Raw genomic sequence first — 26,722 nt, forward strand, 5'->3', positions numbered from 1 at the left:
CGGCGACAACATAAGAGAGGGTGAGGAGAGAGAGAGAGAGAGAGAGAGAGAGACAGAGAGAGAGAGAGACAGCCAGAGGGAGATGCAGAGATATTTGGGGTATATTTAGGAAACCAATCTCTAAGCAGTGTGCTAATAATGTGTGTTTTTCAGGTTATTTGCATCGTGTAGGCCTAACGCACTTTATATGTCGACAGCAGTGGCACAAACTAAAAGCAAAACTACTTGTTAGTATCGGCATTGATGTGAATGAGATGTAAATGAGAATTGTTTTGAATGTGGCATCTATCTGACCTTCAAACAGAGAATAATATTGTTATGAATTTAATTGAAACCTATGTTGACATTCTCTGGGTTAGCGTACCTCATAGTTTTATAACTCTTTATTTTAAAACAGTTTATCATAGAGGTTTATTATAGGGTATATTATTAAATAGTTTGTCTTGTCAGTCTGCAGTTCTCTTAAGAGACATAAGTTGGCCTTTAGTATAACTGACGCGCGTGGCTATGCACCTGTTAATTAAATTATAGAGCAATTTATTACGAAGATTTTTATTTTGGGATGTATGCCTGAATGGTGGATTTTTTATGTATAAAAGTTACGTTTAGTCTCATTTTGTTTTAATTGTAAAGTATAATTAACCTTCACAGTATAGGAATATGGAAAATATATCTTTAAATGAATCTTCATAAAAGCAAATCCAACGAATTTGAGGAATTAACTCTTTATATGTCAGTGAAAACAAAGATGAGAAAAAAACTGTCGGATAGCCTAAACACCTGTTGTTTGATTTATGTCCAGACATCCAAACATATATTAAACACAATAATAAACACCAAAATATGTTATCTTGCTTTTTAATTTCGCTTTTAGCAGGTTTACACATTAACCAGATTTTTTTATGTATTATTTGCCCTTTAAACTCCAATACATTGTATGTATGCAAATAGTTCTTGTTTATTTTTTAACAAATTATAAAATTATATTTGTAATTTCCTATTGTCACATAATTTTAGGCCTTACTGATATCATTTGGAGAATTAACCATGTATAAGCCTCCAATCTATAAATTACCTCAATGATATTTAAAAATAAAATATTTCTAAAATACTCATTAATAATATATTTTTCGATTGCCAATTATCGTAATTTTGATCGTTTACTTTAATATCAATATTAGTGTATTAATATTCGTTTTATATATTTATTCTATAGTGTAATATGGTAACGAAGATGTTTAATTAAATAACCTAACTGTCCTAAAAATACATTTGGGGAATTAAGTATAGGCCAGCAAATTTGGAATGAATGCAATTTAAACGAAATTTAACAAATCATACACGGTTAAATTATTTATAACTACTGATTTACTTTTTTCCCTTTATACATCACAAATAAAAAAGGGCGGTGTAGCATTAATACATTTAAAAGGGGACGATATCAGGTTTCAAAATGTAATTTTTTTAATGTTGCATATCGAATGCATATCGGTTGTGAGGGGAACACACATCTTGACATTCATTTTGAAAATAAATAATAATCACCACCTGTCTGTTAACACATAATATATATATATTTTTTTAATTCATTCGATCCTCTTAAAACGAAAATGAATTAGGGTGCACGTGATTGTGGGAAAAAATATTACAGATTTAAATAAATGTTGGAGGTCACAGAAGGAAAGAAACTCGCCCAGATCTGTTACCTTTGCAGGTGCTTTGCAGGTGCTCCCCCCCCCAAACATCACCCTGTTGGAACAATTTTATAAACCTAAATAACATTAATATAAAAAAATATATCTATATATATTTTACTTTGAATTAATATTAATTACTATCTCCCCGACCGCAGTCTAAAAAATCAAAGCGGAAATTCGTGCCAGGGTAAATAAAGCCTAAGGATCGTAACGAATTTTTATACATTTCAATTAAAGTAAAATTATTTATATAACTAAAACATTCTAATGTTCAATTTAATTTTGAAATTTAAATAAATTATACTGCATACAGCCTTGTATAAAGAAAATGAAAGAGAGGATATTCAACCTTGTCATGTACTCACCTGTCCTTTAAACAGGCTACACTTCAAGATCAAATTAGTATTTTTATTATAAAAAATATTTAATAGTGCATATACAATATGATGGATTGTTTAAGAGTTAACCTGATAACATAAGGACAAATGTAGAAACATTTTATGAGGTGGTCTATCACAATTGACTAAATACAAGACCAGAAATCCCATATTCCTATTCAACATCACAAAAAGATCTACCAAAATCTAACACCAAGCAAATATCACTGGACAATCATTATTATTGAAAACTAATTTAAAGATAAAGTTATGCATATGTATCATTTTACAAAGGTCCTTCATGTATTCCTAAACTCAGAGAGCCTTTGGTTCAGCAGATAAGAGCAGTTTCGTTCATTCCTGCACCTCAAACAGCAGGGTCATTTATTTTGCATTGCCCAGATAGAATTTTCTTTTAGCTCTGCTGCCTGTTTCTTGGCTTGGGTTTAATTTCTGACTGCGTGTCTTTAATTTAGCAGGGCTACTCAGGGCTGAACAGACAAGCATGAAACTCAAATTCAGCTTAGCAACGGCCCGGGCATGGAATGCTGACCTTGGCGAGCGAATCGACTGAGGTAGCGTACAGCTATAATCACAGATCTGTATAGGCACAGTTCCCTGAAGTCAAAGCTAAACGTGCATTTGAGCCATGAATATGTCTGGATTAACCATTAGACCTCTGCTCTTGTATGGTGCATGACCAATAATATGCTGATATTCAAGAATAAATTAAGTATATTTACAGGACAAATCATAGTAAAGAATGCTATAAATGCTGCATTTAATACAGGTTAAGTAGCTGTAAGGGTTACATTTCAGAGCGTTTGTGTTAAAGGGATAGTTCAGCTCAAAATGAAAATGCTGTCATCATTTCCTCACCCTCAGATTGTTCCAAACCTGTAAACATTTATTTGTTCTGCTGAACACACAGAAATACATCTGGTAGATTTTTCAATCTCATCCCCATTGACTCCCATAGTATTTATTTTCTCTACTATGGCAGTAAATGGTAGATGAGATTTGACATTCTTCCAAATTTCATCCTTTGTGGTCAGCAAAATGAAGAAATGTTTACAGGTTTGGTCCAATTGAAAGGTGAGTAAATGAAGACAGTGTGAAGTATCCCGTTAAAACCACAAAATCCTAATTTACTAAAATGTTTCCCCTGAATTTACTTAGGAGGAAAAAATGGAAACAAATGAAACAATTGTTAGAATCCATGAAGAGTACGGAGGTGTAAAATGAATGAAGATTGTTGAGATAAATAATCTGGATTTGAGACAATTTGATGAGAAATGTTTGTGTTCATATTGAGATCTTCAATGATATTGACTTTTGATTGCGGGTTTGACAAATCCGAGCTCAGTTTGACACATAGTTGACATCTCTTCTGAAACTCTAATAGAGACATCCGTGAGATTCTTTTGCACTTTTTCTCAGTAGAAATACCTGAGACCCTAATGAGACTTCAGCAATAATCTCAGTGATATCTAGAAGAAATATTATGGAGAAATTAAAGAGATCTCGCATGTGATTTTTTTTTCTTATGGGCCACTATCCTGTACAAACACCAAAAACAGCTCTACCGCAACCACCAAAATTGCAAAGCAAAGCCCTAGCAACCAGAACATGGCAACACCCTGTCAAGCACGTTAAAGGGACGGTTTACCCAAAAATAAAAACTGTAATTTCTTCACCTTTGTGTCATTCAAGTATGCCATTTCATTATGAAACACAAATGAAGACAATTTGAGAATTGAATCTGTGGTTTTGTGTTCATACAATGAAAGCCAATATATTCCGATGTTGTTTTGTCACCAGCATTCTTCAAACGATCTTCTTTTGTATTCTGCAGGAGATAAAAAGTCGTATTTGGAATGACATCAGGGTCAGTAAATGATGAAAGAATTTCATTTTTTAGTGAACTCTCTCTTTAAATATAAAAATGACACGTAAATCAACGAAGTTACCAGCGTTTAAGATGGTGACACACACACACAAAACGAACATTTAAAGACTAAAGGAAGTAGGAACAAATGCAGAAGGGTTCACCCTTTATCCAGTTTAATCCCGTCTAAAGCCCACCGGACCCCAGTCTAATTTAAATGTTCAAAGTGACTCTCATCTTAAAGGTGTATGTTTCCTGCCCCCGAAGACAACACGGCTAATCTGGCAAAGACTTGAGAACACTTTGAACGTGTTTAAAAGTGTAAATAAGTAAACCCACGATAACAAACAGTAAAATCAAACAGCAGGTAAAACATGTTGGACTTTCCTTCAATGATAAAGGTTTTGCAAGTTATTTCAATCACAGCTAAGTCAACTCTTGCCCAGAAGCGAGCTGTTTATTTAGCCTAAATTGAGTATTAACTGTACATTATGTTAACGTAAGCTCAGGATGTACAGCTAATGCATCGTGGGAAAGGATTGGAAAACCGCAGTGCTGTAGGAAAAATAAGCCTGACCTGAGCACGGGAGGTGGATTGTTTAGCGATGAAATTAACAACTAAAAGCAGTTCGGTGATTGGACATCTGTGTTGAGACTCCATCTGGATTGGAGCAGAAAGTGGCTCCAATCTCTTATCAGGCTGGTGCACAGCGTTGCTGCAGGACAGCGGGTCTCCGGAGGGAACGCCTGCAAGCGCTGCGCTTATCTTACAGCTGCATGACGGGTTTACACCCCTGATATAGTGTGTGTGAGAGAGAAAAAGAGAGGAGAGACCCTCAGAAAGAATATGTACCTTTAGGACTGTGTGTGTGTGTGTTTTAGGGATACAATTGTGTCTAAAAAACTGCATTTGCACACATTCTCAAGCCAATAAACTTTAAATGTTCATTAAATGTACTTTAAGCTTAAAGAAAGCAAGCAACGACGCAAAAACATCTAAGTTCTGTGTAGCAGATGCAGTGCTTCAAAGGGAAGGCGGAGGTGTGGAGCGAGCCATTGGTTGCAATTCGCAACCTCACCACTAGATGCTGCTAAAATCTCCACATTGCTCATTTAAATAGAAGTTAGATTGTGTATAGAAACTATAAATATTGGTGCTGCCTGCCCAATATTGTGTTGCTATGCGGTAGCTAAGGTACTCTGATCAATATCACAGCATCGATCTTCCATTTCTCAGGTGTTCTGTCTGATTGCTAAGATTTAATTACCGGTCCCAGTCAAAAAAAGACCAAGCACAAGTTTATGCTATTCTGGAAATCACCAATTTGAAGACTTGGTACCAGCAAACATCTCAACAAGCCACACCACTGAAAGCATAATTTACATTAGGTTTACCGCACAAATGAAGCAAGAAGAACTACACACTTTAATACTTCAGGATAGTCACTTCTAAAAACCACAAACCCTCAGTATGAGCAATGGTCATTGTGATGCTTACCCTGCTAAACACAACACAAATAGTGTAAATATAGGGCTTATATGGAAAATATAGGGCTATTGAAAATCATAATCACATTAGTTTTGGCCAATACTGCAGAGATCATGATTATTTAACATGCATTGACTTTGCAAACAACATTAAAAATTATAATCATTAATATAAAAAACCTTGGCTTTTTAAAACTGGATTCAGCTAAAAAGCTAATAAATATAAATGTATAAAGAACAAATTAAATAATGCATATAATTTTTTTTTTACATCAAAAAACACATGAGATTAAATACTTTTGTTAGTATTCTATTATTACTATTATTAAATACTTGGTGAAAGCTTCTAAACACTTCGTTCAACATATCTTATACTAAACATGTTGCAGAATTTGCAGTTATACAGAGGAGCAAAAGTGCAACGCTGTAAAGGAAACCCAATCCTTGTAGATTATTGGAAATCAAAATTAATATAAAAAATCAATTACGATTACTCGCACAGCCCTAAAATATTATAGACATATATCGGTAATTATTAATGTACCCCAAGTATATGGGATGAAAATATGATAGCAGCGAATCAAAAAACATAAAAGAAGCGCAATGCATCTGGCCTGAATATGCATATTAGTATAGCAGGGTCACAAAAAGTCAAGATCAAATGAATCAGATGTGTTGGCTGGGATGTCCAGTGTGTGTGTGTTTGTGTGTGTGCATCTGGTTGGGATCCAGGTGGGTCCAGGGGGGAAGTGGGGCATTAAAGCCAGTGGATGCTGGGGGAGAGAGGTTGTCCTCCCCCGGAGACAGAGCGAGAAGAGGCCTGCTATAATCTGCTTCCCTGGCTCTCCATGAAAGAGAGGAGAGGACACACACACACATACACACACACACCAGAGACTGACCCCCTCCTACAGCTTCATCCTTCTCATCTGTTATCATCATATACCTCTGCCTCCCGGTCTACTCGTCTGTTTCACCTTCCATTCTTCCTTCAAAACTCAGTTCTTGACCAAAACCTGCTGCAGGATTTGATGCAGGAATTTTCGTTCTCTCCTATGCGGTCAGTTTTCTGTCGTGCCAGCTCAAAGTATTTCTACATTTGACAGCATCCATTAGGAAAAACTCGATTTAGGCTTGTACATTCTTGAAAGGGGAGTCTTCCATAGACCACTTTGTAAGATATAAACACTGGTTTCCAAGCACTTCTGGTTTTAATTTGTATTTATTTATTATGAGGATTTTTTAAAGCTTACATTTATATTCAAATCTTAAATTTATTTGTTTAACATTTCAAATTGGTTATAAAATGTCCTGTTGGTTGTTTTTATGTTTATGTAGTGCTGAACCAGCAATTTTTATGTCATCTGACAAGGTCTTTAAATGAGAACCTTTTAAAATAAAATATGATGTCATGGGAAATCCATTTTAGGTTTTATAGACCGTTTCAGAGGCAACAAACTTAACCCAAACTTAAATGTAGACCTGCGTAAAGAATCTATAACTATTGAGTTAATTTACAGTAATAAAACATAGATTCAATTGTTAGCTCAAACGGGGATTGTTGTTGAAAACTTGCATTAAATTAAATACATTTTCAGACCCCTAAAACGCAGTTGTCGTGTAAGTGAAAAGTTTTCTTTTTTAAGTTTAAACAAGTCATGTAAACATATTTTGTTAATCCATCGTTACATCTCGTTAAAATTTTCTGATCATTTTGTCGCTTTTCTCGTCCTCTATATACCTCAGGCAGTGTGAGAATGATGATACTTCCTGATATCGCTCGTTTCTCCTTCCTTTGGCATCTCTACCGGTCGTCTTTCACAACTCTAAGCGGAAAGCCTGGGTTTGTGGAATCGGGCCATTGAATCTGGTGGAGTCTCACGATTCCACCGTCTCGTCGAGGGGAGGGGCCTCCTTGGCACTGCCAGGCTCTGTTTGGTAGAATGGGTCCAAATTAACATGAATATTCATGAGTGCCCCCCGCCCTCCTAACAGCGCATCAACACTTGGTAGCAGCACATGGCGGGACAGCTGTTGCGGGCCAAAGCGGGCATCTGTGCACAGAAAGACGGCGATATGGAGCGGGCAGGAGGAAGAGGTGTGGACATCTGCAGCCAGGGATTGACAAACGCTCGGATGGCTGGAGAAGAGAGGAATAGAGGAAGTTGGGAACAAGATTTTTTGAACAGACGACAGGGATGTGCTTCTCTGAGAGTGAACGCTGAACAGACGCAGCGGTATATGTAAATATCGTTGTGTGGCGTTAAACTAGATTTTTTATTTTCGGAAGAAAACTAAAAAATGTCTGCACCACCACATTGTTTTGGCCTGGGTGGTGCCAAACCCAGCTAACAAAAATATGTTCCAAGAGCGTTTTGCTAACATTCCCATGACGTTATGAAAACATTGTTTGGTGGAATATGTAAGAATTACGTTTAGCAATGACCAATGTTTACAAAATGCTCTTTTAATATTTTAAGAACATATTGAATGAACCTTTCTGTTAGCTAATGTTCTGGAAATGTTCCCGTTACCTGAGGTCCAACCTCAAGTTATTGAGATATTCAAGTCTTTATACAAGTTTTCTTTTTTCACAACCAAGATTATCTCCCATCACTGAAAAATCTCCACCTGAGACCCCGACACATATCCGTTCTCCCACCGACCTCACCTTTCTCCCATGATTTCTCTCGATATGATTGAACTCCAGCTCTGTGTTTGTCCTCAGAGGACGGTCTTATTCTGCACATACAAACGGGGCTTCTGCTTCTCACTGCCCTACATAGGCAGCAGCACAGCAGGCAGTCTCTGTGAAAGGCCCGCGAGGTTTAATCTGTGTCAGATCCCTCGATAAGTCTCTTTATGCAGAAGTTTCTAAAATCCCCATCTGAGGACTCGCTGTGTTTAGGGGCTGTGCTTTCCAACGCTTTCCATCATTAATTAGCCTTAATTGAAAAGGGAAAGTAGCACAGATATGTAAATTATTCTCCCAGCATGTGATCAAATCCAACACTGGGGAAGCAACAATGAGTAATGCATTCATTCAAAAACCTCTCTGACTTTGTGAAGAGGAAAACTGTATTCTTAATTGGGATTGATTTCGTTTGAATAAACACACGGTGACGGTTTCTACCTTCTGACAATTAAAACCTATAAACTTTATAACCTATCTTGGACAACCAGTTAGGTGACCTCAAGTTATTTTACACAGTGTTTAGAGAACTGTACAGGTATTAATATAAGTGTTGTATTCGAGACCACTTAAACTGGGACCAAGACCAGAGGGTGTCAGGACCGAAGCTGTTTCTCAATACTTGTCCTTCAGCGATCTTGTGTCCTCAAGTTCTCGCTCTACAACATCAAAGTCTGATTCAAATACCCAGGTACACAAGAAAAGATAACACATGAAAATAATCTAATCGAATGCAGCCTTGCAGAACCCACTTGATGTCATAGAAGTTAATGCGGTGCGTCCTTCCAAGATAGTTCTTACGAGGCTGGTCTTCGCAAGAACACAAGTCAGTTCTATGCCTTCTTGGAATTGGGAAATGGCCCATGACTTTGAGGAGCCGGGACCAAGACCATCGCTTCCAAAATTCCTCTGAAAGATTTTTTTTAGGCCAATCCCCCATTCCACTCTTACCGGCACAAGTAACAAAAGAAATCAAATAAGAAATAAGTCAGTGATGGCTTTTAAAGATATACTTTTTTTACAGTCCAATCACATTAAAAACATAAATCATCAGACAATGCACAAGCAGTTTGTTGTAATTCCCACATTCCCACCCGTCTTGAAATAAAGTCCAGAGACCAAGACAAGATCAAGACCAAAGACAGTCAAGGCAACAGTCAACCAAAAAAATGGTCTTGAGAAATTGCGCTCTCAAAAAATGTAAAACCATAGTTGAGCAACAAGTTAATAACCAGACGTTTGGTTTTATTGGTCTGTATTTTACCCAACCATGTTAAAAACAACCCAGCATTTTTAGTGTTTGAACACAATAGCGGAATCTTACTGAATGTACATAGTTCAATGGTCAAAGATCAAGGGTTCCAATCCCATGGAACACCGATGCTTATGAAAAAAATATTGTTTCATTTTCATGATTCACTTTAGATAAAAGCGTCTAGCATTTGCATAAATGTCCAATGTCCAATCTGAGTACCTCAAGAATAATTGACATATCAAACACAAACTAACCAACAGCCTGAATCACTCAATATCTGTCAATCAAATGAAAGCTGTGACCCAAAGCTAACACAAGCAGCAATGCAATAGATGTCATTCCACACCCACGGAAAGCGCCCAAAACAACAGACCTGGCGTTTATTTGCAGCCTGGAGGAAATTTACTTTCACCAAGTGTAAAAAAAGTGGGAATCGTGTGTGAGCAAGAGCGAAAATGCAAAGAGAGTGCTCATACCATCAGCCACGACCTGGCAGAGAAGCCATAACACAGCTGCCACCTGAACCCCGGGTCGGCCTGCCTGTCCAGCGTCATTCCCGCCGCCAGAAGAAATCCACTTCCTGGGATGGCGGAAAAATTAATAAATAAAAAGAAAACGTGCGGCGAGCACCAATCAGGAGGAGCGTGCGGGCAGGATGCGGTCGCCGTGCGCGTCTGTGTTTGTGCGAGTGTGTGTAAACGAGAGAGGACATTGACACAGAAAACGACAGGAAGTGCAATCCGGGCAGCTGTACGGAGCCAACGCCAGCCGCTTGCCATGCTGACATACCGATCCTACACAGCCAACCGACACTGGGCGCTGGGTGTGACCAGAGTGTTTGTGGCTACATAGAAACAAATATTGACTTGAAAGAAAGCATTCACGAGAGCAATGAGGGATGTTTCACTTGTCAGAGAAAGAAAGAGAGAGAGTGTTTATTCTCATGCCTGCCAATCGACACAGTTTTGGGTACTTTTAAATTCACTTTTAGGAGATATAGTCATCATGAATTAAAAACCACAACCCATACAGTATTTGCCAATTCTTCCTTTCTTCCTCAAACAGGCCTTCTTGTACACATTTACTTTTAAACCAGAACCTTGCATTTATTTTAATTGTAACATGTGACAATGATAGTTTGGCAACCAAAATAAAGAGTCTAAAAAAGGTTTCCAGTTGAATGCAATTTCACCTTTATAATGTGTATGTATCCCAATTTAACAACACATTCGAAATTGTATTGAATTGAATTGAACCTGTGTGACCCACAGCGGGTGATTCCTGAGAATAGATAAAACTCCTTTAACATCTGAAGAACCTTGTATCAAAGGTTTTTGTAGTAAAACAAAACGTTCTTGAGATTGTAAAACGGCTAAAAAGACATCGTAAAATACTTCTTTTGCGGCATCGCTGCGAGTAAGTAATTGCAATGTATGATTTACTTTGTTAATTTGCACAAGTTTTGCACACAGTTTCTATAAGTTACTTTCACTAAGTTTTTTTCATACAATTTTATAGAATAAACGTGACTTAAAAACTGTTAAAAAATTAAGTAACGTTTACTTAAAAAAAAAAAAGTAAACGTTACTTTTAAAAAACACAAGTAACACAAAAAGATTAAGTAAATCCTACAAGTTGTAGTTTTTTTTATGAAGGTCCTTAAGTTTGTTTGTCAGGCTGGTTCCATAAAGAACCCTAAACATCTGCAGAATATTTTCATGCACAAAAAAAATCTTTAATTGTGGAAAAGGATTCTCTAGATCATAACAAGATTACTCTTTCAATTGAAAGGCGGAAAATTGAGTTAACCATTTTAGCATCTTTGTATTTGAGTGTGTACACTAAAAACATCCTTATTGAAGAATTTTGCTTTACTCATATACATATATGTTCTTATATGTGTACTTTTAGTTTTTTCTTAAAAAAAAAACACTTCACCACCTTTCATAAATACATTTCTACTGTGTTTTCTACCTTATAAATGATTGTAAAATCACTGGAGTAAAGGAAAGTACTACATTTTTTATGTGCTTCTATATTAAAGGTAAAAAACAACATTTATTTATGCAATGTAGTGGAGCGAAAAAAGTAAGCTATTTGCTTTATATTGTGGTAAAATTTTTCAAATAGTAAAAACACTTGATACTTGAAAAATGTACTAACTTTAGTATTGATCACCTCTGATGAAACATTTTAAGTTGTTGTGACAAACAAATAATTCAGTCCACACCCTTAAAAACAATTAACATGCAAACCCACAGATTTCTCTTTCAATAAGCCATGTTAATAAATCTTTTTTTCAGATTTTTAACTGCCCTCTCAATGAACTGAACATTTTATTAACAACACATAGTAACAATAACCGCAGTAACTATGGTAACTCTTTTGGCAAAAACGATGGTTACCATGGTAAATGTTCAATCAATCCGCAATGCCCGCTAATGAAAAACTTCACAACAAGTAGGAGTCCTTCAGATTGAAAACCGCATGAAAAATCCACCTTATTATTTTTCTAAATGAAGTAGATTCAAGGGTTCTGGAAAGTCCCTTTAAATTTTTAAGGGCTGATTATCTGATTATCCTCGTCTTAACTGTGCAGTCATGCATGCGTGTAACGTGTGAAAGTGAATGAGAGAGCGCATGCAGCCGTGGGAGCGAACACAGGCTAGAGAACATCAATGTGCGGCTGTCGCATGAGGGCCAATTATACATCTGCTTATGGTGCGATGGTGCTAGTGCAGGCCTTGGCATGGCACCTTCATTTAAACGAATTAAAACGCCTTGAAGAAGACTTCTTTGTTTGTGCGAGATGTACCGTAGGACTTGCACTAAGTTAGGATGGTGTTAGAGATACAGCCACGAGAAAGAAAAAAAAACATTTTAATGTTTACCATTTTTATGTGTTTAGGGTTAAGTGATCATTTTTGTTACATTCTTTGAAATATTTATCCCAAATTTCAAATAAAAATATTGTTTTTATTTGCATTTATGTGCAGAAAATGCACATAATGTGAAAGAAACATGTGAAAACAACAGAAAAGATGCCCTATTTTTAAAAAAGGATGCGTCTTGGTTACGTATGTAACCTCAGTTCCCTGATGGAGGGAACGAGACGTTGTGTCGAGAACGACAGATGGGGTTCGCCCTTGAGAACCAATCAACTCTGACTACTATAGAAAAGGCCAATGAAATTTGGCGAATGCAATTTGCATGCCGGGCTCCGCCCCCGGAAATCCGGTATAAAAGGAGGCCGGCGTGCAGCATTCACTTACCTTTGTTCTGAAGAGCCTGAGACCTCTCAAACTGCAGCAGAATACGATACGTGTTCGTGGCATAAGGGACACAACGTCTCGTTCCCTCCATCAGGGAACTGAGGTTACATACGTAACCAAGACGTTCCCTTTCTGTCGGTCTCTCGACGTTGTGTCGAGAACGACAGATGGGGTTGCCTATGGAAAACGCCACAACGCTGTATCGCGTCACAATCTCTAGCGAAGCGACGGTAACAAGCCTGGGCGTGTCATCTCGAAGCTTTCGTGAGACTGTAACCTTCCAGTGTGGTGGTCGGGGGGTTCCAGAGCTTTCTTGGAGAAAGATGGGTACAGCCCTGACCGGTAACTTTCACGGACGGGGCCTTAGCTCTCTATAGGCGAGAGGCCGTCCAGATCAGTTTACACCGGGTAAGCGCGACTCTTAATCAGAGAAGCGCTACAGAGGCCACCTCCTACCCGTGGGGAGGAATATGGTGGATATAGGTATGGTCTCGTCCTTGGAGGAGAACGCATGGAACGTGCGGACTGAGTAGTTAACCGCGAGGTGGAGGCCCACCTGGGGAAGCTCATGGGTTACCAGGAGTGGGAACCATTCTCATGAGGATACATCAGACGGAACAGCCCACGGAGGGGGTGTTACAGACGTCCGGTAGCACTAGGTCCGGTTAGAGCTATCTGTGATAGCTCACATGGTATCCCGGCCTAAGGGGGAAGGCTGCTCTGCCCAGCCAGCCCCCAGGGGGTGCTTGTTTGGTGATGGATGGAATGCCTATTCTTAACCAGTGTCTGGGTAAGAAGGGAGGCTGGTGAGGTACCAGTTTCTTAGCGATGTGTTCGGGTAAGAAGAAAAGGTAAATAGCACACTGACCCAACCTGTTAGAGGGTGGAAAGGTGCTTTCGCAGGCATACGCCCCCCCGGATGCCAGTCCTACATGTCGCCACGCAGGACGTGGGCTGACACCGGGTTTACGCGAAGGTTGTTAACCCTTGCGAAGGTGTTTGGGCATAGCCCAACCCGCAGCTCTACAGATGTCTGCTAGAGAGGCGCTTCTGCCAGTGTCCAGGAGGTGGCTAAACTCCGTGTGGAGTGAGCCCTCACTGCCAATGGGCATGGGAGATTCTGAGATCGGAATGCCGTCGTAACGGCGTCCACGACCCAGTGCGCCAGCCTCTGTTTGGAGACAGCCTTCCCCTTCTGCTGTCCTCCAACAGACACGGAGCTGGTCAGAGCTTCAGAGCTCTGCGTGCGGTCCAGTACGTACTGGACACAACACTAATCGGGTTGGGTCTTCCTCCCCTATGGGGAGCGCCTGCAAGTTCACCACTTGGCCCCGGAGGGAGTAGTGGGAACTTCTTGGGCACGCATCCGGGCCTGGGTCTCAAGATAACGTGAGAGTTTCCAGGGCCGAGTTTAAGGCAATCCAGGGACACGGAGGATGCTCGGTGGTCCCCTACCCTCTTGAAGGAAGTGAGCGCCGTCAGGAGGGCCGTCTTACTCTATGAGGAAGATCGGAACCTCCGAGGGGCTCTTTGGGGGGCCCTGAGGCTCCCCAGGACCACTTAGGGTCCCAAGAGGGTATGGAGCGAAGATGAGGCGGATTCCGCACTCTCGCTGCTTAGGAACCTGGTGACCAGGTCGTGTTGCCCTAGAAACTTTCCACCGACTGAGTCGTGATGAGTGGCAATAGCGACTACATACACTTTCAGTGTGGAAGGGAGATGTTAGTCTCCAGTCTCGTGAGGAGGGGAACACAATCCTGATCAAGCACCTCAGTGGGTCTTTCTCGTTGAGAAAGACACCAGGACGAGAAGAGGCACCGTCTAGAGGCGTGTAACCGCCTAGTAGATGGGGCCCTAGCCTGGGTGATGGTCTCAGCCGTATAGGGGGAGTAGCCATCTTAGGATCTTCTCGTCCCGTCTAGAGACCAGACATGGGTGTTCCAGAGGTCTGATCTGGGATGCCAGAACGTGTCCTTCCCCTGAGAGAGCAGGTCCTCTGTCAGGGGAATGGTTCAGGGGGAGTCGCTGTCCAGAGCATCGGCTCTGAGGCCAAGTGCGGTTAGACCGGTGTGGTGTAACCAATAACACTTGGTGCTCCTGCTCCCTGACCTTGCACAGAGTCTGTACAAGAAGGCTCCTGGGGGGGGAAGGTGTGCTTCCGCCCATCCCGCGGCCAGCTGTGCGCAAGGATATCCGTGCCGAGGGCAGGGACTATCAAGCGGGCAAATGGTGGTGTTACGGGAGGTGAACAGGTTTTACCTGGGCCTACCCGAACAGCCTCCAAATGAGCTGGACTGCACGGGGGTGGAGTCGCCACTCTCCACGAGGCATAAACTGGCGAGAAAGCACGTCGGCTGTCTAGTTCAGTTTGCCCGGGGTGTGTGGCCTGCAGGGAACGAGTCACCTGTTGACTCCACCGGAGGAGGCGTCGAGCAAGTTGTGTTTAGCTGCTGTGTGCGAACGCCACCCTGACGATCTGTATTCGCTACAGCTATAGTGCTGTCCTCGGAACAGCACGTGCATGTCTCGCACGAGAGGCCGTAGCCTGCTCAGTGCAAGTAGCATAGCCCACAACTCTTGGCAATTGATATGCCAGCGCAGGCGGGGGTTCGTCCAACACCCCACCTGCGTGCTCGTTGCACACTACACCGCACCCCTGCAGGGAGACTTCAGTCGTCACCACGACCTGCCTCATAACCTGCTCAAAGGGACCTGAGTCCGTCGAAAAAGTCATAAAGACTAGGGGTTATGGTGCGTCGGCAGCAGGGCGGCATCACCATGCGCCTGCTGCCGGTGTGCCACGCTCTCCTCGGAACTCGACTCTGAAACCAGTGTTGGAGCGGTGTCATGTGCATCAACTCGAGGGGTATTAGCCCGCGAGGACGCCATGTGTCCCAGGAGCCTCTGAATTGTTTCAGGGGGACCGCTGTCTGCCTAAAATGTTCATTTCAGACAGTTCAACACTGGTTGGGCACAACTGCGGACAGGTGTGCCGACATGGTGACAGAGTTGAGTTCCATACCGAGAAAGAGGATGCTCTGCACTGGGGAGAGCTTGCCCCTCTCTTGGTTGACCTGGAGTCCCAATCGACCTAGGTGCCGGAGCACCAGGTCCCTTTGTGTACATAACAGATCTCGCGAGTGTGCCAAGATAGGCCAGTCGCTGAGATAGTTTAGTACCCGCTCGCCTTCCTCCTCTCAGGGAGAAAGGGCGGTCAGGGACAGACCGAAAGGGAGGACTCTGTACTGATATGCCCGCCTCTCGCACGCGAACCGTGGGAACGGCCGGTGTCGAGGAGGATCGAGACATGAAAGTAAGCGTCCTTCAGGTCGATTGCCACGAACCAATCCTGACACCTCATAGATGTCAGGACGCGCCTCTGTGTGAGCACCCTGAATGGCAGCTTGTGAAGGTGCTCTGTTCAGGGTACGCAGCCTTTGGGGGCAACCCGCCGTCTTTCTTGGGAACGATGAAGTGCGGGTGGTGACCCACTGAACATCTTGGTTTTGAGGGACGAACTCGATGCCTGTTTTGCCAGAAGGGTGGTGACCTCTACCCGAAGTACGGAGGCGTCCCTGCCTCTGACAGAGGGAGAGATGATGCCCCGAAACTTGGGTGAGTCTCTGGCGAACTGGATCGAGTAACCAAGACGGACCGCCCTCATTAGCCAGCGAGACAGTGTGGGCAGCTCTCGAGCTCCCAGGGACTGTGACAGGGTGACCAAGGGGACGGTCTGCTTCATCATTCCCACGGGGGGTGGTTCGTCGGCTGGCGGAGCTAACCATGTCGCGGGGAGTCCCCGGAGGGAAGGTTTTTGCTCCGCCTGCTTACCTGCCTGGCGGGACAACGGCACGCACTGTCGGTTTGAGAGTGGTGACGGCTGTCGTATGTGTACGACCTCACGCCTCGCCAGGGTGTGAGGTCGGTTCGCCGAGCACAGTCCAATGGAGTGTGCGATCGGCTGCAAGTAAACCCGGGGAGAACAGAAAACTCAGTGAGTAAGTGGGCGCCAAGCCCTAACAAGGGCCCGGCTTTGGTGACGAGGCAGGAGTCGTCCCGTACCGACCGATCAGAGCCGTGGCTGTGAAGGTTCGGGCCCGATGTTGTTCTCCCTGGGGTCTTCCCGTCAGTGTCCCTTCTCGCGAGGAGGTTGCTGACGGGGTGGAGGTTTCCCCCTCGACCTCTGCTTCCGGGGTGCCGCCTGTGGGGGCACAGGAACCGGAGCCGATGTCGAAAGGGTCCTGGGTTGCAGGGAAGCAGACGTCACGTGAGATCTCGGAGGCCTGTAGGCGGCCGAGTCGCGGCGTGAAAAAAAATGTGGTTAATTGCCACTGTCTGCTTCGCCGTCAAAAAACTGCTGAGCGCAGTCCTCGACGGTGTTACCAACAACCCACCCTGCGAGATGAGTGCATCAAGAAAGCGGACTTCCTTGCTGTCACTCTTCTGCACAAGGTATAGCCGGGGGTGTCTCTCCTGGACCACTACCGTGGACATCGTCCGACCCAGGGCCCGTGCCGCCGCCTTAGTCGCCCGTAGAGCGCTGTCAGCGGTGGCACGGAGATCCTGCATTATACCCGGGTCGGCCTTACCCTCGTGGAGCCCTCTCAACGCCCTGGCCTGGCGGACCTGCAGGATGGCCAAGGCATAGAGAGAGGAGGCAGCCTGGCCCGCAACATCGCAAGCTTTCGACACCAGTGATGCCGAAGTCTTACGTGCTTTGGACGGTAGGAGTGGTCGATCCCCCCCCAGGTGGTAGCCGTCCGCGGCACAGGTGCACCGCAGGCGGACGTTCCACCCGGGGGATCTCGACGCAGTCCTTGGCTGCCTCACCATCGAGGGAAGTAAGGGAGCCGGAGCTGGTTTCACTGGAACGGTCCGTGAGTGGAGCGTTCCAAGTTTTACACAGCTCCTCATGCACCTCCGGGAAAAACATGGCACCCGGGGTGGGCGCGGTTTGCACCGCGCACCGACCTCGGGAACCACGTATCCCCGGGTTAGCACGGATGACATCACTTCTGCTTCCTCCTGAACTCGACCGCTGGGGGTGGAGTTTGGATTCGGCAGAGTCGGATGCCAGTCTCCCTCCGATGCTGCGAGCGACATCTCATCTACGTCACACATCGTTTCCGAGTGTGTGCGTGAGGATCCGGACGGTATGCCACCGCCGGTTGGGGAACGTTCAGAAGAGCGAATCGGGGTGCGATCGGCCCGTGAGCACTTGGCTGGCGGGTTTACGTTCGCAGAGTTCCCCGTATCACTAACGCTGCTAACGTGGGTGGTCATCGGGGCCGTAGCCACAGATGTCACAGCCCGGGTAGCAGACGAAATGGTGGCTGGTTCCCGTAGGAAGACAGCCACCCGTGACCGCAACTTCTGAATGACAATCTGCCCGCAGTGCAGGCAGATGTGTCAACGAACGCTGCTTCAGTGTGCTGGACGCCCAGACACCTAATGCAGCGATCGTGTCCATCCCCCTCCTCGATGAGGGTGCCGCACCCAAGAGAACAGCGGGACATGCCGCGCTGGAGAATGCTCAGTCAGTCCTGAAAAGGACTTTTAGAAAAAATCTCTAACACCTCCGGAACCGCCGAGACGCCCAGGGGAAGGTCGCTGCAGGAAGGGACGATCCGCTGTAACACGTCGTAGCACCAGCGTGTAGTTGTAGAGGATTGAATCCTGAGTTGTACTCATGAGCGATGGCTCTGAAGAACAAAAGGTAAGTGAATGCTGCACGCCGGCCTCCTTTTATACCGGATTTCCGGGGGCGGAGCCCGGCATGCAAATTGCATTCGCCAAATTTCATTGGCCTTTTCTATAGTAGTCAGAGTTGATTGGTTCTCAAGGGCGAACCCCATCTGTCGTTCTCGACACAACGTCGAGAGACCGACAGAAAGGGAACTCTGTGTTTTAAATCAAGTCACTATTCACTTTTACGCAACACAACAGTAATAATTCAACGTGTATTTAGGAAAAGTTCAAATACAATTATTTTATGTAACAACCTGGACTTTTGTCACAATTTTCACGCGTCCTTTATGCTGTCAGTCTTTCGCATTTCTGTAGATGACTTCATGTCACTCCTGAGGTTTGACCACAATACGTCGAGAAATGATGATTACATGAAAATTTGGAATGGATTCTTATTTTTTTCTTTAGAAGAGCAGAAAGGTTAAGACACCCAGAGTAATGGAAACATGATACTGATTTAATAACACTCTTTGAAAAGGGTCATTATAGAGTGTTAAGTGATGTTATTTGTTTCCGTCTGCATTAAAAAACATTTTTGAACAAGGATGAATGTCTGCCTTTAAACCTACGTAGATTTCCTAATTCCTGGTATGTTTGCAAATAAAAAAAACTACAATAAATAACAGAAAATGAAACAAAAGCTTTGTCTTTATTCTCCCATTACATGTTTTTGTCTAAATATAATGTTTAGAAAAAGCGGTGCCTTTCAAGAATCTTCAAGAACAAGTTTTTTCTTATTTACAAAATAAAAATGTCAGTATGTTATTTTGATTTTGTTTGTTAAGCAAACAAATCACTGTTCATTGTGTATAGAGATAAAAAAATGTAAAACAATAAATAAAACACATTAAAATGTATTCAATACCAAAATTCAAACCTTTCTGTTTTGGATATATGTTTAAAAACCCCAATGTTTCAGGCCGGGGCACAGATTATGTAGGGCTGACCGTCTTTAAACACAAGATCAATTCAGTTTTAATCCTACATATTATATAAAGAGTGTGATATATGATTACAAAACATATTTCTGGATACTTATTCACAGCCTGCAACGACTTTTAAGTAAATTGTGCTTTCTTCTGACCTCAATAGGCCACTCTCTCGAAGGTCACGGTCACTCACAATTCACACGCCGTCTCTGGTCAATTTGTGGACACTAAACGTCACATTTTAATCTCTCTGTTCGCTCATTCTGTTTCTAAAACTCTTGCTTGGTCTAATTTGTGAATCTACTGGTTTCACTTACTCGCTCTCAAAGGTTTCTGGGCAACGAGGGTTAAAAAAAGTTACCATGGCATTTTTTTGGCACACGACTACTTGCGCTTTGCCCGGGACAGGAGGGTTACCATGACATCGGCGGGCACCGCATAAAGCAAATAATTGTTTGGGGGGGCTTGCGCGAGCGTGTTTTCTGCGTGGCTGTGCCACCCCAAATACCCAAATGTTATGCCAGCATCCTTTAATACTAAAGGGCACGGGATAATGCCAGGCTGGTTTTTTATCCTCGCTAGCTTACCATTTCAGTCTCTCCACTGAAAATCATTTATCTATCCGTCTGTCCATCTGTCTCTCTCTCTCTCTCTCTCACGCTCACCTCACACTTGTGGCACGGCCTGCCAGCTCATCTGCTTCTCCATTCACCTCCAGCTGCCTCCACCCAACAGCAAACCAAATTAATAAAAGTGCACGGCAAAAGAAATCCGGCCAAAGTTTAGATCGATGAAGGGTGATTCTCACAACAGAGAGAGAGAGAGAGTAGATTGCGAACCTGATCTCTGGAGATGAAGCGCTAGGTTGTGCATTTTTTAGATTATATTCCCTCAACACTGCTGTAAATTTAAAATCGTGGAACTGGAATGATCTCTTATCGAATGATTGTGTGAAGCTTGGAAGGAGTCTTATATCATGTTGTCAAGACATTTACTGATACGGTGAATGTGTGGAAGCTGTGCCTGAGCACCTGTTTCATTAAGAAACTGATTCTACCGATCGGTCAAAATGCTGACATAACTGATGTGAAAAATTCTGAATAATACACCATCTCTAACCTGAAAATGTGAATATGAAAGACCGTAAAGCGGATAATTTAATCATTCAAAATAAAAAGCAATATTTAGCTCTCAAAATAAAATAAACAAGATAACATGCTGGACGAGCACTTTTGAATATTCAGAATAATTGAAATTTTATAATGTATAAAAAATTTACAAGATGAAAAAGAAACATATCAAATGTTATATTACAAATATAAATTATTAAAAAATCTGCCAAAAATTAGGAAAGGCCATTTTAGTAGTCCGACATTCAGTCTCACAGGTTCTCTTAAGTCAATAACTCAATCAACAAGATGACAAAAATGATGAACATAAATGACTTCAATTTAATATGAAATTCAGTTATGCTGAACAAATTGATTAAAAAGCATTACATTGTTTTATTTAAATGCAGAATTGTGTGGCAAATCGTTTTGACTCTTCTTCTCTTTAATTTTGCATAAGGGATTATCCTTTATTCTTTATGTTTATGTTGGACCACTTAGATTTTGGTAATATTAAACAGCAATAGGAATCAGTCATTCTGACACTGTTACGTTGGTTTAAAGGAATCATTTAGCATGTGCTGGTTATCATTAAACATCTAAACATTTGGAAAATTTAATATTTTAATATTAATCTAAGCAATTTTGCCAGAGATTCAGTGACTGGTGGTCAATAACCAGTGCTTAAATTGAAGGGGGACTGGGGGGTTCCGGGACCCCCCATTATGCTTTAGGGACCGCCCTTAAGAAGCAAAAAATGGACTTTGGGGGTCCCTCAGATATTTGTATTGGAGTAAAAATTATAATGACAAATGTGATTAAATTCATGTGGTAAATTTATTTATAATAAGTTTGTATATGGGCTAGTTGTCATGTCTCTTTCAATTTGAAACGCAACCCCCCCCCCACCCACGTCTAAAGACCGCTAAGCGCAGGACAGTGAAAGAAGCCTGTTCTTCTACGTAAGCCTCTCTTAAATATAATAGCACATAGTTGTGCATATTATAATTAAATATATAGTGTTTTTTGTATCAATTGTATATTGTGAGACTAACCCCCCAAAAAGTCTTATGAGGGTGACCCCCATAAGACTTTGTTCAATTCTAGCACTGTCAATAACAAAAATATGTGAATGCATGTTTTTACTAAAACAATAATATATGCACAGTTGGTTTGACATTGATGTTAAAATTTAAATAGCCTATCACCGCAATAACACACATAAATCCATTTGTTATGATGTTGCATAAATAAGTTATAATTGATATTTTTGTCCTCAATCTTTCAATTAAAGGAAGTAAAAGTTGTAATGGCGGTTTAATTCGCAATGAAAGCGTACAGATTAAATGTGTTTGGAAGTGAAACACAACTAACTATGTGTGAAAACCTGCTAACAATTTGTGGTTTGAGTAACAGCGAGTGCTGAGGTTGTGTGACAGTGAAGCTGCACAGGTGCGATGCGCATGAGAAGTGTGTGATAGAGCGCCATCTGCTGTTCATTTATACACACTGTCAGACTACACAACCCTATAAAACTCATGACAGACAACAATTACTTTCATCATTGAGCCTATATTCTGATTGAAGGTACCATAAGAATAAAGATTTTGTTGTTTGTCAATTATCAAACATAGCCTAACATCTACATTACAATTAACTCTTGTAAAAATAAGGCATACTTAAAAATAAGGAACTATAATATACAGCCTAGTTATATTTGAAGAGTTTGGTCCCGAAATGAGAAAACATGATTTTTGAGTTGAGATAACATGATTGAGTTTTATATTGTGCATTCCAATTAATATCAATCAAACTACAGTTGATAATAACTCAAAAAAAAAAACATGAAAACATAATAAAAAACATTATTTTTTAAAAAGTTCTCATTTTGGAAACAAACTCTTCATTTGGACATTTAAGTCACACTTGAATTGTATAAATGTCATGGTTTTATATAATATCAGGGCAGGGGGATGAAATGTGAAGATAAAAAACGTTATAAATGCGATGAACACTTCTTACAAATAAATACTGTAAATAAATGTGTTTTTCATTTATTTAAAACCAATGTATGTTAATCATAGAAAGACAACCAAAATCAAAACAGGTAAAAAAATAATTACTTTCCAGATGTGAAGAAAAACATTTTTTCATAAAGATACAATCTCAAAATTTCATTTTTTTATTTTTTTATTATACAGGGAAAAACAACCGGAGTGAACACTTTTGTATCCGTATCATAATCCTTGTATAGAAGAAAACCATAAAGATAAATTCTGAGTGTAGATCTTAAAGAGATTTGTGATGGGATTAAAAAAGATGTGTGCACCAAATCCAAAGATTTGTGTCCTATAAAAACGTATGGTGTAAACGACTCATTCTGTGAAGAAAATCATCTTTATAGTTATTTGGTTATACAGGTTGTTGAGTTGTGAGAGAGGCATGGTCGCATCACTCGTATGAAGACGTTAATATAGACGGACATTTATTAACTTTTCAAAGTGTGACTCTGTTGCAGTATAGGATCACTGTATGTCCAGACACACACAGTTGTTGGGATAAAAATACATGAAACACCATTTTATGACACCCGCACATCAAAACTACAGAACGTTTATAAATCAAAGACTCCGTAATCCCTCTAGATGACTAAGAGACGGACTAGCTGTGCTACCAGGGTTAAATTCGAGGTGTTTGTTTTTTTGGCACAAGAAGGTCTTGACTGTTTTATACATGTGGAAAACAGTTCCAAACAGATTTCAGAGCAACACAGGTGCCAGCACAACCATCTGCTTTGTGTTTCACTCCCTCACTTTTCTTTTCTACATGTATTCAGTCTGAACCCTGATCTCTGCTCTTCACCTTTAGCCAATCACAGAGGAGAGAGTCTCCTGACCCGAACGACACACAGGTGAGGGCAGAGACTAGTGCAGACGTCTCAATTGTGTCTCAAATTTTATTTAAGAAGAAACACCCAAAACAATGTCTATAACGGAGATCTCATGAATTCTCATTTGAAGCATGTGCATCCTGTGAATGTGGTTTGTAGCGTCTTGTAAAGTCGAGGATTTAGATCCGGTGCCTGTGGCGGTCATTTGGGTACAGTTATATCTATTGTTGTGTTTGTGTGACCGGCTTGAGAGGTTGTGCGTCTCTGACGGACAAACCGCGTCACACAAGGTCAGCAACTAGGTAGGCTTTGCCATATAAATGATGCACAATTGGTATAAAGAGACCCTAATCCTGCCCAAAATACAGAAAAACACCATTCCCCGACTGTTGACACAGGCCAGGATGAATAAATTAAAGCAGGCGCACAAAGCATCCCATAGATTTAAATTGAAGGAGGGACCCGAGTCACATCAGAACATCACAGCGACGTGTGAATGGACTCTTTTGAATCGCAGGAAATAATCACCTAACAACCACTCAGAACTCCTTAGCAACCACCTATCAGTGCTCGGGCAATACCTTGGCAACGTGCAACGAGTTCTACAAACCACAACCCGCATTTTCTTCAGGTTATGTCAAATCTGACGAAGTTCATGCTTTTTGGACACATTGCTCCATAGTAAAAAGCTTCATGGAGTTTTAATTCACAGAGTTGAAATGTGTTTGAGATTAAGACATCAACGTGGCAACAATTAGTGGTTTTGCGCACTGTACGAACATAAACATTTAAAAGCCACTATGAGACAATAATCTCACGCCGGACAGTTTTTATGGAAAAAAATGATGTGCTGTTGCCCTTCTGTTCATTTGGTCATACAATTAGAAATTAACGTCACTGTTTTTATTCATTTCGGTTTAAAAATCAACTATCGCCGTCCTTGTTCACAGTACATAAAGAATGCAAGTAACTACATTAACGTAAGATAACTATGTTATTTATACAAAAAAATATAGTACTGTCGGCTTTACTTAACAAGTGTTTGTTTGGTCGACTTAACATTGTTGAGTAAAATGCAAAACGCTAAAATATTGGACCTAGTGTTCAGTTTACTTAATATAAACAAGTTAGCAAAACAGGACTAGTTGAGGGCGATTTCCAGTTCCCAGCAAGCTTTGCGTAACTGTACGTTCACACCGGCGCCGTTGAGTGAGTCAAAAACGCTTTGGCTGCTCTGTCAACGCTGTAGAAAGATTTGTGGACGCTCTGGCGCTCTGACGTAGACCAAAGTTGACAGGGCTGCGTTCTCTGGAATCCTCTCAAGCAGTGGATTTCTACGTTCCGATTGGTTGATTCCGGACCGCGTCATAGCTCATTACCACAAAGTTGAGCTGATTTCAACTCTCTTCGACGCCCTCAACACCCTAGACGCTAGCTCACATTTTGACACTCTCGACAGCGGCGGTGTGAACGCACAGCTACTAGGAAGTAAATTTCGCAATTAAGTGTTACTTAAAGTTTTTCAGCTAAGACTTCTTTGTGTTAAATGCTCATTTATCTTTAAGATTCAGAGGAGTTTGCTGTATTTTTTAGTTTTAGAGTTACCGTTGTTTAGAAGAGTGGTACAGCTTAGGTTGTGAGAGGTTTAAGGACGTCCATGTGTATTGCATCATTCAATATGCATTAACTGTGCTAATGCCAGTACTGAGATGTCTCTCATCCGATTTCCTCATTGTGTTTTGACTTACAGTAAGTCTATATTTAATTTATATATGACAACAAAAAGAACTATTGAGAAGAATAAATATTGAGTTAAATTAACTTAAAATTACTGGTACAATCTGAATGGTCTGGATTTACAAGAAAAGTTTGATCAACTTTACCTGAATTTCTTTTGTTCTTACAACTAAATTACTTATTGTAGAAACTACTCGACATATTTGAGTGTAACCACTTGTCACTACTTTTTTCTGTAAATCCAACAAAAAATGTTTAGAGTGCAGTGACAGTCTAAGATTCAGCATTTCTTTCTTTCACAGTAGTGAACATCAATTTTGTTTCAAATGAAGGTCTGTTGTATTAAAGAGTCCTACATTACTAAACTTCAAAACCTGTGTCAAATCTAGGACTCTTTAATCCCAACATATAGCTTTGTTAGTTGTGCTACATAAAAGGGTTAAATTCGAGGTGTTTATTTTTTTGGCACAAGAAGGTCTTGACTCTTTTCTACATGTGGAAAACAGTTCCAAACAGATTTCAGAGCAACACAGGTGCCAGCACAGCCATCTGCTTTGAGTTTCACTCCCTCACTCTTCTTTTCTACATGTATTCAGTCTGAACCCTGATCTCTGCTCTTCACCTTCAGCCAATCACAGAGCAGAGAGTCTGCACCCGTGTGACACACGTTACGACTGCTTCCTGCACAAGAGTTGATATTGAGTAATATTCAGAGCAAAGAAATTATTATGAAGTCCAATTTCTATACATTTTTAAATGGCTAAAAAGTGTTATAAGATTACATGTTATCCCTTTACATAATCAAATATTTATAGACTTAATAATACAAAATTATAATTTATATATAATTTATTAGTATTAGTATTAGTATTACAAACCCAAATCATAACAAATAAAATTACAGGACACATTTTAGTCTAATAATGTTTGAGAAAAAAATTTGTCCTGCCTAAAAATGAACCTAGTAATGCCCTAGCAACCATCACCCTGGCAACCGCTTGTCTATCTTGTAATTTGTTTTTCAGTCCTTGAAAAGCAATATAAAAGCTTATTGTTTTATTTATACATAATAAATATGATAATATATTTACTATTATTATTATTATTATTAATAATAAACTTGAATATCGTCGTTGTCCTTCTGTACCAAAATTTGCGGTTTTACAAAAATGGAGATTAGAGGTTTCAGAAGGACAGCAGCGATATTAAAATTTAAAAATACATTTTAATTCAATTTAAGAAGGTACATCCAATTGCCTTTATATCACAGAGAATAATGATATCATTTGAGAACTTTACTATAGTTGCTTGTCATTGTTTTGGTGAAGGAATCACCCTGTTTTCCAAAATTGTGTCTTTTCCTTTTATTCCTCCTAGAGGGATCTAGAAGTATAACCATAAAAACAAAAGCACCAGTTTAAAAAGTCAACTACTTAACACAGTGCTCTATCCTTTTTTGTTTTTTTTTAAGGGTTCAGTGGCTGTCCTGAAACGAACTCTAGGCCGTCAGCCCACCACGCGAGCCATAAATCAGGTATGGACCTGCACGTGTCGTGCGGACGCCAGCAGCGAGCTTCACGGTGCTGTGGGACCTCAACCCAAATAGTGTAAAGCGAGCAGTCCCAAACTTTATGTTCCAT

General features: G+C 41.2%; 1 protein-coding gene and 1 long non-coding RNA gene across 4 annotated transcripts in view; one reads left to right on the forward strand and one right to left on the reverse strand.

The window, feature by feature from the left end:
* Window positions 1-26,717, forward strand: LOC130425801 (uncharacterized). Its single transcript, XR_008907095.1, has 3 exons — window positions 1-99; window positions 2,554-2,649; window positions 26,554-26,717. It is a non-coding gene; the product is annotated as an uncharacterized LOC130425801 (long non-coding RNA).
* nfixb (nuclear factor I/Xb) overlaps window positions 1-26,722 on the reverse strand; it is a 133,785-nt gene that overhangs the window by 105,854 nt on the left and 1,209 nt on the right. The gene's annotated exons all lie outside the window — the stretch shown is intronic.

The sequence above is a fragment of the Triplophysa dalaica genome, chromosome 7, assembly GCF_015846415.1.
Source record: "Triplophysa dalaica isolate WHDGS20190420 chromosome 7, ASM1584641v1, whole genome shotgun sequence".
In the NCBI taxonomy this organism is placed as follows: Eukaryota; Metazoa; Chordata; class Actinopteri; order Cypriniformes; family Nemacheilidae; genus Triplophysa; species Triplophysa dalaica.